The sequence below is a fragment of the Arachis duranensis genome, chromosome 5 (genome assembly GCF_000817695.3).
Source record: "Arachis duranensis cultivar V14167 chromosome 5, aradu.V14167.gnm2.J7QH, whole genome shotgun sequence".
Taxonomy (NCBI): domain Eukaryota; kingdom Viridiplantae; phylum Streptophyta; class Magnoliopsida; order Fabales; family Fabaceae; genus Arachis; species Arachis duranensis.
The window spans coordinates 59,452,054-59,461,272 of record NC_029776.3 but is presented as its reverse complement, the minus strand read 5'-3'; the positions used below and the strand labels follow the sequence as shown (position 1 = coordinate 59,461,272).

The window sequence follows — 9,219 nt, the reverse complement described above, 5'->3', positions numbered from 1 at the left end:
ATTATTTTGGGTTTAGGTTAAATTTATAAAATATGATTAGTATGTTTATTTTATAAATTAAATTAAAAATAATTATTTGAACTCATTGATAAATTAATAAATAAAATTCTCTGTGTTTCAAAAGTAATTTTCATAATATTATGTTTGAATCTTAAAGTGTTATTTTATCTCTAATATTTCATAAAATTCATGTTACTTATATATAATTTCCCCAGTCTTATGTCTCTTATTTTATACGCATTGGTATTATATAATATATGTACTCCCTAACCAATTAAATGCGCACAGGCATACGTACACTCATCTCCCCTTTATAGCCCCACGTTTACTCACTCTTACCATCTATTAATATATAATAGGAGAGTAGTAAGGAGGTCTGTGATCGACAAGTGGAGCATTTCATGCTCGACACGTGGAGCATTCTGTGTTTGACATTTGGAGCTGTGTATGATTGACAAATGTATGTTTTTAATGCTGCGCACTTCACCGTTTTCAATCCAAAAAAATAATTGGGCGGGATTTGATTCAAATTTAAATTTTAAAAGGATTTTGTTTCAGGACTTTCAAGAAGAGAATATGAAAGAGAGAGAGTTGCCAGTTTTGATAGGGGGAGTAGTTGGCACCAGTCTTTCTCTTTCCATGCCACATAGATGAGAAAAAGAAAAGGTCGGAGAAGAAATAAAGCACGAAGGAAGAAGAAGAAGAGGGTGGCGATGACAACGACGGTCACCGAGAAGGATGCTAGATCGACAGAGAAAAGAAGAGGAATGAGGTGACGGCGGTGATGAAGGCTACTGCCGCTGTTGGATCCATAGAACTGCCTCTACCTCAGAACACCGTCGTAGCCATTCCTTCACCGATGGATGCTGCAAAAAAAGGATGGTTAGTTCTCTCTTTATTTTGTTGTTTGATTTCGTTATAACTCGAGAAGAATCCTTTATAATCCATTTTTCAGTGAACGACAGCTTCAAGTTCCACTGCTCCATGGTAGGAAGTCAACTAAAGCTCTTCTTCATCCTTTTTAATTTTCTCCACTGAAAAGTAAGTTGAGGAGTGCTTCTTTTTTAATTATTACCAGCAGCTGATGATGATGTTGCTTAGAACTCTATTGTTTACAAAGTTGTGTATTTGAAAACTCATTTTAAATAAATTTTCTTTGCTAAATGTAACGAGTCATGATAAAATAGATATTTGTAAATAAATTTTACTTAACATATAAATTTTCAAAAAACAGATCTAACAGAAACTTATCATAATGCAAACTGTTTGGTTATAGCTACCTCTGAATCGAATGCAAGAGAGCGAAAGCAAATAGAGCAGTGAAGGAGAAAGAAGGAGGAATGAGGCAATGGTGCTAATAGAGGCCACTGTGGATGCTAGATCTGCCACTGAAGAAGAAAGTCGTTCGAGAGAGGGGAGCTTCCAACGAGGCATATGCTACTCTGTTGTACGATGAGGAATCCTTATAATCCAGTCGGTGAATGACAGCTTCAAGTTCCACTCCTCCATGGTAGGAAGTCAATTAAAACTCTTCTTCATTCTTTTTAATTTTTTGGTATAAATTTTTATTATAATCTATATTTCATCTTTTTAATTTTTAATGAGTACAGTTATGTGTTCGGGTCAGATATTGTAGATTCAAGAACCAGTTTGGAGTTTTATGTGAAGGTCACCATTATGCCTGATTTAAGAAACAGATTTACACGAAAGTCACCATTATGGACTGGGATTCAGGATTTGTTCAAGCAAGTTGAAGAGTGCTTCTTTTTAAATTATTACCAGAAGCTAATGATGATGTTGCTTAGAATTCTATTATCTACAAAGTTGTGTATTTGAAAATTTATATGAAATAAATTTCCTCTGCTAAATGTAACGAGTCATGATAAAATAGATATTTGTAAATAAATTTTAATTAATATATAAATTTTCAAAAAATAGATCTATCAGTAACTTATCATAATGCAAACTGTCTAGAGTAGTTAGAGTACTGAGGACAATTTTGGTTAAGCAAGAAGGCGGAGTATGGTATTGGTAATTATTGATAATGAACTGTGAAAGTGGTGAGCTAATGAGCTCTGAATAGATTGTGAAAGTGGTGAATTAATGAGTTCTGAATGAATGGTGAAAGTGGTAACCTACTGAGTACTAAATTAAATGATTTTGACAAACCACTGAAGTACTATTTCTAAACTGAGATTTGTTGAGACACTATGCACCAGGTAGGGACGATAGGTTAATCCTGCTTGTCGAGGTCGCGGTTAATGAGATTGTTGAGATGCTGTGCGCCTAGCAGGGATAGTAGGTTAATCCCGCCTATCGACGTCGCGGCAGCGACATAAGGACATTTGGTTTATCCCGCTTACACTGAGATGTGATGTCCGTGGCAAGAGTATCCCGCTCGCATCCCTTCGGAATCAATATAGAGTGCAGGCACTGACATCCTGGACCATGATCCGAGCAAGATATCTCGGGAGTTCCTAATATGAGACTGAAGGGCGACATCTCCATGGAGATGTGTCGGGTTGGGAGTTGAACCAACAATGTGATATCACAGCCAATAGGACAGACATTCATCATGTGCATCTTCTATCTGTTTGTTTGCTTTGTCGACTTGAAATTGCTTGCCTAATTGTATAACATGGTTAATTGCTACTTGAATTTATTGATATACATGTTTATACTTGTGTTTTCCTTGCATTGTACTATTTGTGTCTTCTACTGGGATTGAGGAGGTTCAGAAGGCAGTGGACGGCTAGGATGGTGATGGATGTGGGACAACGGAGAATTATTATATTAGAAATCCACTAAGTTAGATTTCCCCTTTCCATTGTGGTTTTAAAGTTGAGGTCTTAAATTTACTTATGTTTTAAGCTTGAATCTCATGATAGATATGAAGCTCTAGGATTGCCTCTGGCGTCTAGGAGTCTTATATCTTACATCACTGGGCACTGTTACCATACTGAGAACCTCTGGTTCTCATTCCATACTCTGTTGTTGTTTTTCAGATGCAGGTCGTAACCCACCTTGGTGAGTTGCTTGATGGTGACAGAGCAGAAGACCTTTATCATGTTTTGGAGCCTTTGATTATCTTATTAGTACTCTCACTTTTGTATTTTATTTACCTTAGAGGCTTACTCATGAGGGATATTTTGTATAAGCTATTTTAACTTTTGAAACTCTGTATGTCAGTATTTAACTAGTCGGTCTAAACTCCGCGGGTTGTGGCTAGTATCTTATGATTATTATACTCTTATATTTTGTTATCTTGTACCTTTATCTCGTGCCTTTTGCTCATAGCTTCGTGTGAATATTCGTGCTTTTAATTTCATATTTAAGCTTATTTTCTTCATCGGGCTTCTAGAATTATTATTCCTTCTATATATATTTTTGTATAAACCTTAGAATTGTCTTAACCTTTGATTAATCTTTGCTTTACGGAAAGAGGTAAGGTAATTAGGGTGTTACATTTAGTGGTATCAGAGTGGTTCGTCATCGTGAGCCTGAGGGATGGACCGATTGTGCTTCATTGCATACTCTAGATCATTTTTCTTTCATGCTATTTAGGGTATCTTCTTGATATTTCATAGCATGCTTGTTTGTGAGTGCCTTTTTGGGATAATTGAAGCACTAGGCTTTTGATATTGAGACTGATTACCTTGATATCAATTGTTTAGTGTGAACAGGACCTTGAATGGGAACTCGCGGATAAGGCCAAACACGTACTCGAAGAGAGAATGAGGGTAACCCGTCGATGGATAATCAAGTTGAACTTATGGCGGCAGTGACTAACTTAGCTAACACGATTTAAGAGAGCACTGCTATGACTACTCGTTCCATGCGGCGGACAAGGCAATCAGCCAGAAACAAAAATGGAGAAGGTGTTGAGGACAGCTTAGGTGGTGTTCTGAGAACTCTAGCTACTTTTCTGAAAGTTGACCCACTGATTTTCAATGGATCGACAAATCCTATTGAAGCAGATAACTGGTTCCAAACTGTGGAGTGTGCATTGCAAACTCAACATGTACCGTGTGACCAGTTCATGGAATATGCGACCTATCAACTAGTGGGAGATGCTCAGCAATGGTGACAAGGTGAACGCCGACTGCTACACCAACAGAATATGAATATTACATGGACGTTATTCCAGGCAGCTTTCTACAAGAAGTACTTTCATGAGTCAATAAGGGAGGCCAGAGAGTTGTAATTCTTACGGTTGAAGCAAGGGTCCATAATTTTAATTGAATACACTAGCAAGTTCAAGGAACTCTATAGGTTCTTGAGAATAAGTTAGGGCGCTCTTAAGTTCTATGAGGGCTAGAAATGCATCAAATACCGAGTTGGGCTGAGGGAAGATATCATGCATGTTATGGCTCCATTGGAGATTAGGGAATTCTCGAAATTGGTGAATGAGGCAAGAGTTGTGGAGGATTGAGTTAGGAGGATGACTATAATTAGAGATACTCGAGAGGGTACCAGTAGCAGAGGTCATGGAAAGTATTTTCCACCAATAGGCCAGATCTTTAAAAGGGACGGACATGCCACTCAGCATCCTCATGGTCAAAGAAACTTCAGACGCAACAACATTGCCTAGTTTCACCAGGCTAAAGCAAATGGTCGATGCTACACTTGTGGAATGTTTGGACACATTGTCACGGATTGCCATCGTGGGAGAAACTAGGATGCGAGTCAGAACCAACAGTAAAGCCGTGTATTTGCTGTGAAGCAATATATGGGAGCCTGAGGTATAAGGGCAAGTGTATAACTGGTTATAAAGCTTTAACTATATTGTGCAATATTGGGACGACATGTTTACTCATAGCTTGTGACAAAGAGAAAGGTTCGAGAATAAAAGTGTCAAACTCAGTGTCAAATTTAGGACCAAACTCACTTGTACCGCGTGGAGTATTGTCGCTAGGGCTGATAGAACTTAGGGACATTTTTGGTTGACGTGGGCGAACAATCAAGTTCTTAAGGACCAAAAAATCAAAGTAACGTTGTGGAAGTATGGTACTATTGATGGCAGTGTGAGATTTTATACGAATAAGAGCATCAACCCATCCTTGCAAACCGACCTATCTTTTCCCTTCTAAATTGCATTAGAGCTCTTTATTTCGGAATCCCTTTTGGTGAATAAATTGAACCTTGCGAAATCCTATTCCTTGTTTGCACATATCCTCGTGCGAACCTTGTATTCCTTGATGTGACCATGAACGTATACCGTTGGGTTAAACCGCCTTTATTCAAGGGCTCGTGATCCTCTTAAAATCACTCAAGACATGTTTTGATTCAATTTGCCTTATTGTTTCCTCCAAAGAATCTTGATTTGGAATTCCTTTTTTGAGGTGCACTCTAATTTTCTTTCTGTTGCATTTTCTTATTTTCCACAACAACCTTGTCTGATCACAACATAAAACTCCAGGGACACGTACACGTGCGTTGCGCGTACGCATCGATGCCCGCACATTTAGATGTTTTTAGTTAGTTTTTGGAAGTTACATTCTAGAGAGAGAAGCTCACCCTTCTCTTTAGATTTTTGCTTTCTCCATTTCAATTTCTCTTGGATCCTTTGGTGAGATAAATTGTCAATTCAATTTTACTCTGATTCAATTTGTGGATCTAATTCTCCTACTCTCAATTTAGTGTTTTTGTTCTCAAGTCACTTTGGATCTCAGATTTGGATTTTATTACTTTGATTTCTCTTAATGAATTGAGGAATTTTCTTTTCATGTTCATTGATGTCAATTGTTTGATTGTTGATAATTGCTTGAATTAGATAGCTTGAATTCAATTCCTTTTGTTAATTTTATAATGTCTCTCATTATTGCTCACCATTAGTTTGAGAAAATGACAACTTTAGCTATGGAGTAGATTCCTCATTCTTGGCTTGGGGTTGAGTTATTAGAGACACTTGAGTAGTTAATATCCCTTGTTGATTATCACTTGAGAATTGCTAATTGATTTGTATGTCACTAAAGCTAGACTTCCCTAGGGTTTGACTAGGACTTATGACTCAAGTTGATTATTTTCACTTGACATTCCTTCATAGTTAGAGGTTAACTAAGCGAAGCAATGATCAATTGTTGTCACAATTGATGGAAACTATAATAATAGAATTTCCAATTCTCCCCCTTAGCCAAGGCTTTTATCGTGATTGATTGTTGTCCACTTTTATTAGCTTGATTTCTTACACTAAACTTTAAAGCCACAAAAGACTTCTTAACCAATGATGTGCATCCTAAGGCAATTTCTAGGGAGAACGACTTAGGACTAATACTCTTGGTTATTGATTATGAATTATGGACACACATTTTCTATGTTTGATGAATGATTGCTTGTTGGTTTAGACTAAACTCATGATTGGATTTATTGATAAATTTTACACCAACATAAAATCACTCATCAAAATGGCCCCGTTGCTGGGGAGTTGCATATGTGTATGTTATTGGTTAGTGCAAATATGTTGATATGTGAATACTTGCATTTTCTCGTGATTGTTTGTTTGTTTGATTGCTAGTTAGGATTAGTCTTTGTTTAGTTCAATTTGTTGTTATGAGCTTTATACTTTCTTCATTGTATGACGCGTTCACTACCGGATCCGAGGTTAGCCGCATTTGATCCGGAAATCGAAAGAACTTTGCTTCACATTAGGCAAGCTCGGAGGCAGTTAGCCTTTGGAGGTGGTGAAAGGGTTTTTACCAATTCACCAACCATATCCGAGGTTGATTCTGAATTGTCATTCGAAGAAGGAACTATCTACTCTTCCATTGATACTCCTAATAGTTCTTCTATTGATCTAGGTGCCGACACTATGACCGTTCCAAGGAGAGTCACTTTTAGGGAAGCGGGTGCTCCAGACTTTGTTCTTCAACCTCTTCACGTGCTTCACCCAAACTTGAATGCAAACTTTGATCTTAAGACCACTTTGATCAACCTTCTATAGAAGTTCCACGGACTTTCCGCACAAGATTCTATTAGACACCTTAAGGATTTTCAAGGTGTATGCTCAACAACTAGACGAGAAAGTTCTAATGAGGTTGCTATATGGTTGTTTGCCTTCCCATTCTCTCTTGAGGGAAGAGCCAAAGAGTGGTTCTACACTTTTCCTAGTGAAGTTGTTACCGATTGGGACTTGAGTTCTTAGATAAATTCTTCCCCGTGGAAGTGATGGATAAGCTAAGGAAAGAGATTTTATGCATTGTCCAAGGTAAAATGGAGACTCTATACGAGTATTGAAAATGGTTTCGGAAGCTTCTTGACTCATGCCCCAACCACATGATTGACACTCAAGTGTTGCTTAGCTATGTGTGCCAAGGAACGAGACATCAAGACAAAACACTCTTGGATGCTTTAAGCAATGGTTCTTTGTCAAAGTATAGGATGGCGGAGGAGGCATGGCAACTCATTACCGACTTGGTGATGACAAGTCATCATATACCCATTTTTCAAGCTAATTTCATTTGTTTTGTTAGTCTTTATGCACTTTCTTGCATCTTAAGTAAGTAATTTGGAGTGAAAATGCATAACTTCTTTAAATCAAGCAACCACCATGAAATTAATGTTAACTCATGAGGTTTAAGCTAATTTTAATTGAATTTTAATTGATTTATAAGCCTTATGAATTTAGTGATACTTGGAGTGGTTGTTTTGGTTTATTTTAGGTGAAGAAAAGAATAAAAGAGAAAAGCGTGGCCTAAAGAAAGCGTGACCCAAGGAGAAGGAAGCGTGGTCAAAGGAAGGAAAAGTGTGCCGCATGCAATGGGGGAGGCAAGCATTGCCCTCCACAAGGGCACACTGCCTTCTAGGAGGGCAACATAAGGGAACAAGGCAAAGAAGGCAACTCTGCCCTGCCCACTACAAGGGCAGAGCACAAATTTGTGCCTTGGAATTAAGAAGAAGAAAATGTTGCCCTAATATCGGGCTCACAAGGGGAGAAAATCAAAGGAAAATGTCTCCAAATGCTTGCCACAAGAGTTGAACACGGGACCATGAGGAAGCAAGGAACTAAGTTCCATTACCGTGCCAAGAAACCAAGAAAAATGAATGAGCGTGTGTTTCTGCCCGGATTCGAACGCGGGACTTCATTTTGGAAACACTGCCCTGCCCTCCGCGAGGGCAGGGCAGCATCCTGTGCACCAAGGCACCATTCTGGCGCATCATGGTATGAATCTGGCAACACCAAGCAGCGCACCAAGCACCCATCTGGCGCCCTAATTTTTCCTGCCCTGCCCTCCGCGCGGGCAGGGCAGCCTCCTGGGAGCTATTATTTTTGGGCCAAAAATTCAATTTTAAAATTCCAATTTAATTCATTTCTTCACCAAATCAAAAGCCCATCCAAATCCCAAAATCCAAGAATAGAAAGTGTATAAATAGGAGCTAGTTTGATGTAATTAGAACCTTTTGCTTTGTTTTTGAATTTTGCACTTTCTTTGAGCTTTGAATTTTATTTTTGCACTTTGGAACTTCTCTTGGTGTCTTCACTGAGATTTCAGAGAATTGGGGAGGAGAATTGATTTCTCTTCTTCCTCGTTCTTGCTTAGGCCTTCTTAATTTCTTTGTTTTGAGTTTTGGGTGTGAAGAATTGAGGAAATTCTGTCTCAATCTCCATTCAAAGTCTCTTTAATTTCTTTTCTGCAAAATTGAATCAATTTACATTCTCTTTACTGTTTCTTCTTCAATTTCTTGTCAATTGCTTTGAGAACTTGCTGCTTCTTCTTCAATTTCTTGTCAATTACTTTGAGAACTTGGATCTAGGAAGGTAATTGAGATCTAGGCTCTGCTACCTAGTCTCTGGAATCCTGAGATCCCAATTTACTTTTGGTTCTTCTGTGAACCTTTGCTGCACTTTAATTTCAATTTCTGTTTGAACTTTAGTTTATTCCAATTCATCTTCTACTTTATTAATTGTTGCAATCTACTTTCTCTTGCTGGAATTCTGAATTCCCAATCCTTAATTCCCCTTTTATATTCAAGCAATTATGCCATTTAAGTTACTGCAATTTACATTTCTTGCACTTTAAGTTTCAGTCATTTACTTTCTTGTTCTTTAAGATTCAGCAAGTTTACTTTCCTGCTTTTTAATTTACTGCAATTTCCCCTACTCCCTTTACATTCCAAGCAATTTATATTCTGTTAAATACAACCCACTCAACCAAAACTTGATTCGCTTGACTAAATCAACCACTAAACTAAAATTGCTCAATCCTTCAATCCCTGTGGGAT

The 9,219-nt window shown here is 37.9% G+C and overlaps 1 long non-coding RNA gene across 1 annotated transcript; it reads left to right on the top strand.

Moving 5' to 3' along the window:
• Window positions 1-623: 623 nt before the first annotated feature.
• On the top strand, window positions 624-1,728 carry LOC127747432 (uncharacterized). The gene is made up of 4 exons (XR_008009227.1): window positions 624-882; window positions 966-1,041; window positions 1,277-1,510; window positions 1,628-1,728. It is a non-coding gene; the product is annotated as an uncharacterized LOC127747432 (long non-coding RNA).
• The last annotated feature ends 7,491 nt before the right edge of the window (window positions 1,729-9,219 follow it).